Genomic DNA, 9008 nt, shown 5'->3' with positions numbered 1-9008 from the left:
GAGCGCTGAACACACACGGCTCTTATTAAACGGCGTTTTTTCACGGGAGTACTTTTCCCCGTCATTCTTAAAGTACCGATACTAATGAAACGGAGGAATCGTACCGTTTTTAACGGCAGGGTATCGCGGTACCTTTCAAGTATCGGTACACGTGCAACACTATAAGGGATACATGGTAGTAAGATTCTTTGAATAAAGAAAGCTAAATCGGAACCTGTTAAGAAAGAGAAGTGCAGGGGAGGGCAGAGGAATAGAGGAACGTTTCTCAGAATTAATAAATCACTTTTTTTCATAAATTGTTTTTGGTCCAAAATTAACGATTCAAGGCAATTTAAAGCCAGAAAAAGAGAAGACACACTTTAGTACATTTTGGGAGTTCTGTCTCATAATGCATAATATCATGTTTTTTCGACAAAATGTGTAATATTGTGACAAATACAAATAATAAACTAATCCTAGTCACTCAATCCTACAGTATGTAATTGACATATCATATAGCGAATAAGACTACATTATGCTCTACTGGCAAAACATGGATATCAGAAATAAGTAATCTGTGTGTGTGTGTGTGTGTGTGTGTGTGTGTGTGTGTGTGTGTGTGTGTGTGTGTGTGTGTGTGTGTGTGTGTGTGTGTGTGTGTGTGTGTGCGCCAGTAAGTGAGACACAGCGTAAAATAACTCTATTAGAGAACTGCAGGGACGAGGCTGGCGAAAGAGCAACACAGAGCACATGAGAGTGAAGGAGAGCAAGAGTGAGTGAGACATTAGTGCAAATGAATTAAACATCGGGCCAGAGATCTAAACTTCTGCTGAAATAGTGTCAGGCTAAACGGGTGGGAGGAGAGGGAGAGAATGAGAGGAAGGAGTGAGGATTCATAACTTTCCCATGGCTATTCAATGTTCAATATGAGCTGTGTATCAGTGACATAAATAAGTACTCCCATCCATCAGTCATCACAATCAAGCGTACACACGCTTGTATGATTGGTAACTGCGCACATAACTCTTTTGTTTCATTTCTGGTGAGAGAAAATGAAAAGAAAAATGGCTGCCGATCTGAAATCTCCACTGAGAAGGATTGTTATATGTTCCTCTCAGTAGGGCTGCTCGATTATGGCAAAAATCATAATCTCGATTATTTGGGTCAATAATTGATATCACGATTAATAAAAACGATTAAAGTAAAGTACTACTTTACTTTGAAAACATCAATTTATCTAAAAAAAAAATGTGAACAGTATATTTTTAACAGTTGATTACCCTGAACTTTAAGTATAATTCAACTGAAAAAAAAATATGTTTTTAAATAAATACAAAAATAAATAATAAAATAAATAATCGTTTTATTTAAATTATGTTGTTTTCATAATCGTTGCAAGCCAAAATCGTAATTGCGATTAAAATAAGATTAATTGAGCAGCCCTACCTCTCAGGCAATATTTACTTCCACAACTGAGTCACAGTACTTAACGGTATGTATGGAGCGCTGTTTACGCAGTCTGAAGGAGGTATTCTTGTAAGGATCAATGCCATTAGGCAAGACCTGCAGAGCTATATTTCTGAGGTCAAATGCATGACGAAAGGTGCTCGCAGCTCACTGAAACCTCGCCTCTGCTCCGTGTGTTTTGATCTCTCTTCTCCTTGTTACTTTGTCTGCTCTCTCCAACTAAAAAGAACATCCCTCTATATAATGTATTCTCACTCTCAGCCTTCCTCATAAAGACTTCAGTCAACACCTTTCCTTGCCTCTGGTGCAGATGAATAAGCAGTGGAGCCTGGAGAAAATTAAACATTAACGGTGTGTCTCTTTTACAAATCATTCTCCATAACAATCTTGTCTTTTAGCTCGCCTTCCTGCCTTCACCAGCACTCTGCGAACAAAACGACCCGGCTTTTCAACGGAAAGAGAGAGTAAATACTGAGGGCAGAAAAACATATTTTGTCGACAAGCACATTTACATAACCCTCCGAAATTGTAGCTGGCCTGTCATGTTTGCTGCTCATAACCTGCTGCCTATAATCCTGCCTGCATCCTCTTCTGATCCACAAAGCGGAGCAGCCAGCCACTTCAACATCCGCCAGGACTGCCATCACTAGCTGCTGCTGCTACTGCGAAGACAGGCCCGTAAAGAGAGGAGGAGGGAGAAGGGAGGAGAGAATAAAAGAGAGGAACAGGGTAATTGGATTGGAGGGAATCTTCTATTTGGCCGGGTCTAGTCTCTGTCATCACGCTCCAGGCCTGGCTTCGCTCAGTGCCTACAGCAGGTCTCACACACATCAACACACACATAGACACAACACGCACACAACTCTAGGCGGCATTGAATTGCTACCCGGTTCAGGAGGCAGACTGTCCTGTGCACCACTAAAGCCTGCAGGGTGCCTAGTGTGTGTGTTTTATTATGTGTGTGAGTGTTTGCATACTCCTCTAACAACTCACTAAATGGTTAAACAGATTACAGAGCACACTAAGTGGATTGTCACAGCTCTCTATCACTCGCTCAGGGTGTCTCTCCTGCGATTAAATGTGGCCAAATGTCTCTCTCTCTCTCCCTCTCTCTCTCTCTCTCTCTCTACACACAGAGAGAAATATGCAAACAGAACAGACTAGAGTGAGGTCATTCTCAGGCATAGACAATATTTCCTGCAGTAACTGACTGTCAGTACGACAGAAAAACTGTCTGTGATTCTTCTCAGCTGCGCTTAAGCTTTCCTGATACTCATATACTCATATTGAATGTTCATTATGGCAGTGTGGCGTATTATAAATATTAAGCTGAATACATATATTACATCTGGATCAAATGTTAAATGTATTTGTCATTTTCATTATCATCATCCTTTTGTACAGCCTTTATCTTTGGTACCCTCTAATATGTTTCCTTATAAGAACTATGGCCAATGAAATATTAGCAAACTTGAATAAAACTAATCATTTTTTGAACAAATTATTATTATTTGGAATGCTGTTTATCAATTTGAAAATGGTAACAAGCCTTACATATTCAGGAGGTAACTTTAATGTAACGACCATAGATTTTTACAATGTGTTATGCGTCTAAGCCATGTGACTGTCACTCTGCTTACATGGACAAAGTCAAGTCTATACAATTGTTGGTTGATTGAAAGATTGTTTGATTTTTTCAAAATATTATATTGCAGAAAGAAAGGACGTATAAAACCAAATAAAATCTATATCCCCAAAGTAAAGCTAAAATGATACTTTACACACTTTATAATTAAGGAGGGTCCACGTGAGTCATTTTTGCTCATGACCATAAATTAGACACACCATCTACTCAGTATGTGTGAACAAGCTGGCATATGCTGTGTGCTCGTCTATATTGGGGTTTATTTGGCATTTAAAGGAAGAGCCATTCAAAGTCACCTTTACTCCCGGGCCAACTGGGCACCACCAATGAGCCTTTCACATGACAGGGAGTTGATGATTGAGAGCTGAAATAAAGATGAATGTCGACTGATTAAAATCATATGGTATATGGCTAAAAGTTGCCTAGACATTCTTCAAGAATAGATAAGCTTACAGTTATAGTTCTTATATGTTCACCCATTTCCTGCCTTAAACAAAACACACAGGTCAGATGACACACATTTAGCCTGATGAAAGAAAGATGTAAGTCCTGCATCAGTGTGTAGGTTTTAATAAAGTGTTTATCTATGTGTTTTTGTTTGTGCGTGTGTGTAAATAAATGTTTATCAGGTGAAGATCGAGTTTATGTGGCGAGGCTGTTTTGTTTCCAATCTATGCTCATTATCTGTGCAGAAAATAACAGCTAATGACTACATACAGCCATGGGCCACACAAAGTACAGCTGCACCGCTCTGTGTGCGCATATGTTTGTCTATTGGGAGCTGTGTGTGTGTGTGTGTGTGTGTGTGTGTGTGTGTGTGTGTGTGTGTGTGTGTGTGTGTGTGTGTGTGTGTGTGTGTGTGTGTGTGTGTGTGTGTGTGTGTGTGTGTGTGTGTGTGTGTGTGTGTGTGGTCGAGCCTTTGCATGCAGGCATCACTTCTATTTCACCCACCCTCATCCAACCAGAGAGCCCCCACCCAAACCACATGCACTAGCAGGCAAATACACACACCTACAAACACACATGCACACCTACTCCTCTGCAGCTTCACCCATGTCTCCTCTTGCTCCTGGCCACTAGGCTACCCCCCTTGTCGCACACACAAATAATACACACACTTACAGCTCATTGATTTAAGTCAATGCGAGTGTATCCTAACCTTCCGAGGATGGTGTTTGAAGTCTCTCTTACTTCCCCAGACCCACACCCAGAGCCAGACACAGCCTAGAGAACTGCAAGAGTGAAGGCAAACACACACATATATTTTAACACACATAGTAGCAGTAGCAGCAGTAGCTGTCAGTGGTCCCATCCACACCACCCATACACACACTCCCACAAGGCTGAGAGGATGCCGCAGGCAGGGGCTACATAAGCGCAAACACACACACAAACACACTTACTTTCTCTGTGTATTACCAACACTAATGAGCTGATAGATGTTGAACAGAGGCAAAGAAGCAGACAATCATTTCCTCAGAGTGAGGCAAGGAGGGAGAGAAAATCAACAGCAGTGAGCGTGAATGGGTGTGTGCTCGTGTCTGGGGTCTTGTTTTATTTTCTCTCTGCCTCACAGCCTCTAGGCTTCCAGGGGTTAAGGCTGAGCGATGGAGCAGAGCTAGCCAAATCGGGGCCTGCGGGTCCTGCCGGGACCCCTGCAGAGAGGCTGGGTTCTGTTTAGCTTGTCAGGGGAAAACACAGCAATGAGAGGAATTACTACACCATCACATTCGCAGAGAGATGGGAACGGGCAGGTTGGTGGGGACGGCTCTATGGACAAACGTGTCAAGAAGATGTGTTTTATTTTAAAGATTTAGAAAAGAAACTTCACCCTCATAGAATGAGCTATTTTAGAATTGTGAACAATGTATGCAGTGTAAGTGCAACCCCCCACTAGCAGACAAAAACACTCCAAAATTATTCTCTGATAGACAAAGACATCAAAAAAGGCTTTAATGAAAGGTAGGCAGTCATTTAGTTTCCTTAACCCTAAGCTCATTATACCAACTCCAGTTTTACATGCAAAGGGAAAAGACGGCTCTCTGATATCATGAAAGGTCTCCACACTGCCCTCTGTGCCGCCGCTGCCCAGACCCTGCCCAGACCCTGCCCATTTCACACTCAAATGACATGAAATTGAGTCAGATGGACCAACAGTCCTCCCGTGACCCGGCACAGACAAGGAGTTCAGCCTAATTGGACAGACCTCTCTGATTGAGGATGTGGCGTAAGGCAGCCAGCCCACGTTCTTCCACTGCCTTAGTGATCGGATACAGAGGAAAGAAGGAGGTCGATTGCCGAAGGCAATGGGTGAAGACTTCATTTGAAAGCAGACAAATTCTTTGACGAAAGAGTAGAGTTGGAGGAGAACATGGATAAGGAAAAGAGGGTGCATACCTGTGTGCATGAACCCTATGAGCAAAAAATAAACAAAACTGGGCTTTGACTGTACCCCACCCATAAAACGGCCACATTCATTTTAGCCTGATCAAATACTGATTTTCTGCACTAATTAAATTAAATATCATATCAAAAGACAAAAACAAACACGTTCTGTGGAGAAACAGCCATTTGTTAAATGTAGATTCTACTTAACTTCTCATTAATTACAGGTGGGAATTGGGTCTGAACATCAGGTGAAGAATGCTGCTACACGCAAATGTTACTTCTGTCAATGATCTGCCTGGGGGCAGATGTGCACTCGTTTGCCTCCCCCTGCTTTGATTTAGGAATTAAACAATTACAAATATTGTTCCTAAAATGAAATCTGACCTGAGCCACACAATGAGTTATGTGTATGTGTGTAAATTAATACAACATTCATCAACAATAGTTGTTTCAAGGGCAACAAGGAGGAGATGAGTCAGTATTTGCTCATCTTTCTAATTTGTCCCTGGTATATTTCAGTGAATCCCAAGGGGCACATGGACATATTGTTGAGTAGCTCGGCTAATTAGAAAAAATGATTTTAAAAATCAACATTTTCATGTTGAGGAGGCAAATAAACATACACATAGGATTACAAATTGGTGTGGGGCTGATCCTTAGTAACAGTTTTGTCAAAATACCCAATTAACTGCCAGCCCGCCTCAGTTCCCCACCAACCCGAGTCAGATATATTAACACTAATGCTTGCTGTTGAGTGCATCAAAAATAAATAGCAAGTGAGAAGAAAAACAAAATGCATCCCTGGATATTAAATAACATACGAAACAGATATTGTACCAACATCCATTATCTGCATTAAATGACATCCAGTATTAAATGCAATTCTTTTGAAACATGGCGGGGGGGGGCTGAAGACTGATATGATAGGGCTGTGGGGGGTATGTAAAATACATAAAAAGGTTTGACTCAATGCTGAATGTGCAATATAAACTATACACAAGGAAGCCTTCTTCTTGGGAAAGCTATGAATGAAAAGAAAAACAGAAACAAACAAACACGTTTAAGGGCTTATTATCTCTGTTTAAATACGAAGCCAGAGGATTAAAAAGAGAAAAGCAGACCTACTGACCCTGTACACTAGTCAGGGTAAACACATACAACACACTACACACACACACACACACACACACACACACACACACACACACACACACACACACACACACACACACACACACAACCCTACAATCACCCATTTACCCTTTGCCACTGGTGAAAGGCAACACGATCTCTTAACAACAGCTCGTCTTTTTCAATAAATGTTGCATGAAAACATGCCGCTGGAGCACCAAGTTGCCTGCTGTCATACTAGAGGAGTGTTAAATGTTTAATGACGACAACACCACACACTAGCGCGCACACAGAGTCAGTGTCAGGGTGCCACTCTGAGGGGCCCCTCTTTCATCCTGACAGGCACTATGAAGCTCCTGAGCCTCCCCCCCACCCCGCCATCAACATCGCACGGCTCCTCTTCCACCACCCAGCAAGGAAACCTGGATGTAAATGAGGTTGGAGTGTGACAGTGTGTTTGTGTGTAAGTGGTGAGGATCAGGGGCTTACATGAAGACCCTACCCCCATCACCATTAAGAGTATAGGAAGAATAGGGGAAAAGACCGAGAAAAAAGACAAACGTGGCTTGTCATAGACAGGATATACCGAAGAAAAAATATGTTTTACATATTCTTGAAACATCTTACTTCTTTCTGATGCTAAAGGAATTCTCAACTCCTCTGGGAATATCGGGGGTGTAACAGGAACATCCATGTCAGGCATCTTTTGGACGTTGCTTATGAGATTCACAGATAGACCAACGTAGTTTTATTCATTCATGTGTGGTTATAGAAACAAATCAAGTCAAATTAAAAGCGGATAAAATGTTCATGTCGCAAAATATTTAAAAAATATTATTTCTATGTAGTAATCACTTTATTTGGACTTACTGGAGCAGAGCGCTTTTTTAGTGATGAATAATATTCTAGGGGATGTAAAGATGATGTTAAACAACTAAAACAAGTATACATTTTTGAACAATCCACCCCCTCCACCCACTGCATTTCTGTCTGCTAAAGCGTGAATTACAGAAGCAGGAACGTTAAAGGATCATTTAATACTGAGAAACATGCATGCTATAATTTGCTATACAAGATTCACATTTGATTTTATGATCAAAATGAGCAAGTTTGGCACAAAAAGCAGCACAGATTTAAGAAAAACTAAGTATTTATATGTATGTATTTGTCCGTCGACAGGCCAGATCCACATGGTTTAATCAAAGCTATTCCTGCATCATACCTCCACAGGTTAAAGTAAATTGAAAGGCGATATAGGAAATATATTAACACTGCCACAGGTGGAAATGCATACACACACACACACACACACACACACACACACACACACACACACACACACACACACACACACACACACACACACACACACACACACACACAGCAACACATTTACTACGTATATGAGCACACACATGTACACACAAACAAGCTAAGCGCTAAGCGGGGTCAGAGATAAAAGAAGAGATTCTTATCGATGCCGAAGGATATTGAAGCCTTAATATGAAAATAGATATAGTCTGCTGGCCTTACATTTCACTGTTAGCTTTATTTGTTTTTCTGATACGGATCTAAGAAAGGCAATATGTAATGGCTTCAAATAAATGGGGCACTTTTCCTTTAAAAGCAAATCTTCATGTTCTGTTCATAGTGAGAAATCCTGAGCGCTGTGGTCATCGATGAACAATAACACCTCCATAGAACGATGAAAGTAGTGCCAAATAAATGGAAAATGCATTAAAAGGCTTTTTAGTATTATTGAAACGCATCTGTTCTATCTTTTGAACTAACAAGTATAATAAGCGTATGAATCGTTATTTGAGACCAAAAATGTTGCAATTGCAAATAAACAAAAAAACATAGCTTGAATAATATTTGAATGCCAAACTTTTTCTATTTCTAAATTGTGTGCATGTTTTCCTCAGTTATATCTACGCATCCTACTTGAAAGATACATAAATCAGTTGTGTTTAAAAAGTCACTGTCAAAAAAACATTTACCTAATTTAACGAGATACAGCACACACACTCAGTTTGACGTTGATGCACAAAGTTTTATAAATGTTTCTCAGAGTATTTTTGTCTTATGACCGTTGCTTCAGTGATACGTTGCATCATCTGATTGCACTGTTGAGTCAAGAATACATCTGAGAAATGGAGATCATATTCAGTTAGATCAAACAGTCGTTAAAAACGAATATGCCATTTGGCTATTGCTGCATATTTCTGTAAAGTAAATCCAAAAGCCTGGAACCCAATAATTGCCTCAAAATATTTTCCTACAGACCGGACTAATAATCAAAGCATTTTTATGTTTCACATTCACATCTATGCACATGATTGTGAAGTCCTCCACTAGGTGACATCTGCTGACAAGAGGAAGACAGAGACGACACCAG

The 9008-nt window shown here is 40.6% G+C and overlaps 1 protein-coding gene across 4 annotated transcripts in view; it reads right to left on the bottom strand.

Moving 5' to 3' along the window:
• Positions 1-9008, bottom strand: part of rsrc1 (arginine/serine-rich coiled-coil 1) — a 116671-nt gene that overhangs the window by 84785 nt on the left and 22878 nt on the right. The window lies entirely within an intron of this gene.

The sequence above is a fragment of the Pseudochaenichthys georgianus genome, chromosome 13, assembly GCF_902827115.2.
Source record: "Pseudochaenichthys georgianus chromosome 13, fPseGeo1.2, whole genome shotgun sequence".
In the NCBI taxonomy this organism is placed as follows: Eukaryota; Metazoa; Chordata; class Actinopteri; order Perciformes; family Channichthyidae; genus Pseudochaenichthys; species Pseudochaenichthys georgianus.
The sequence above is the reverse complement of the archived record's forward strand: the minus strand, read 5'-3'. Positions and strand labels throughout refer to the sequence as shown.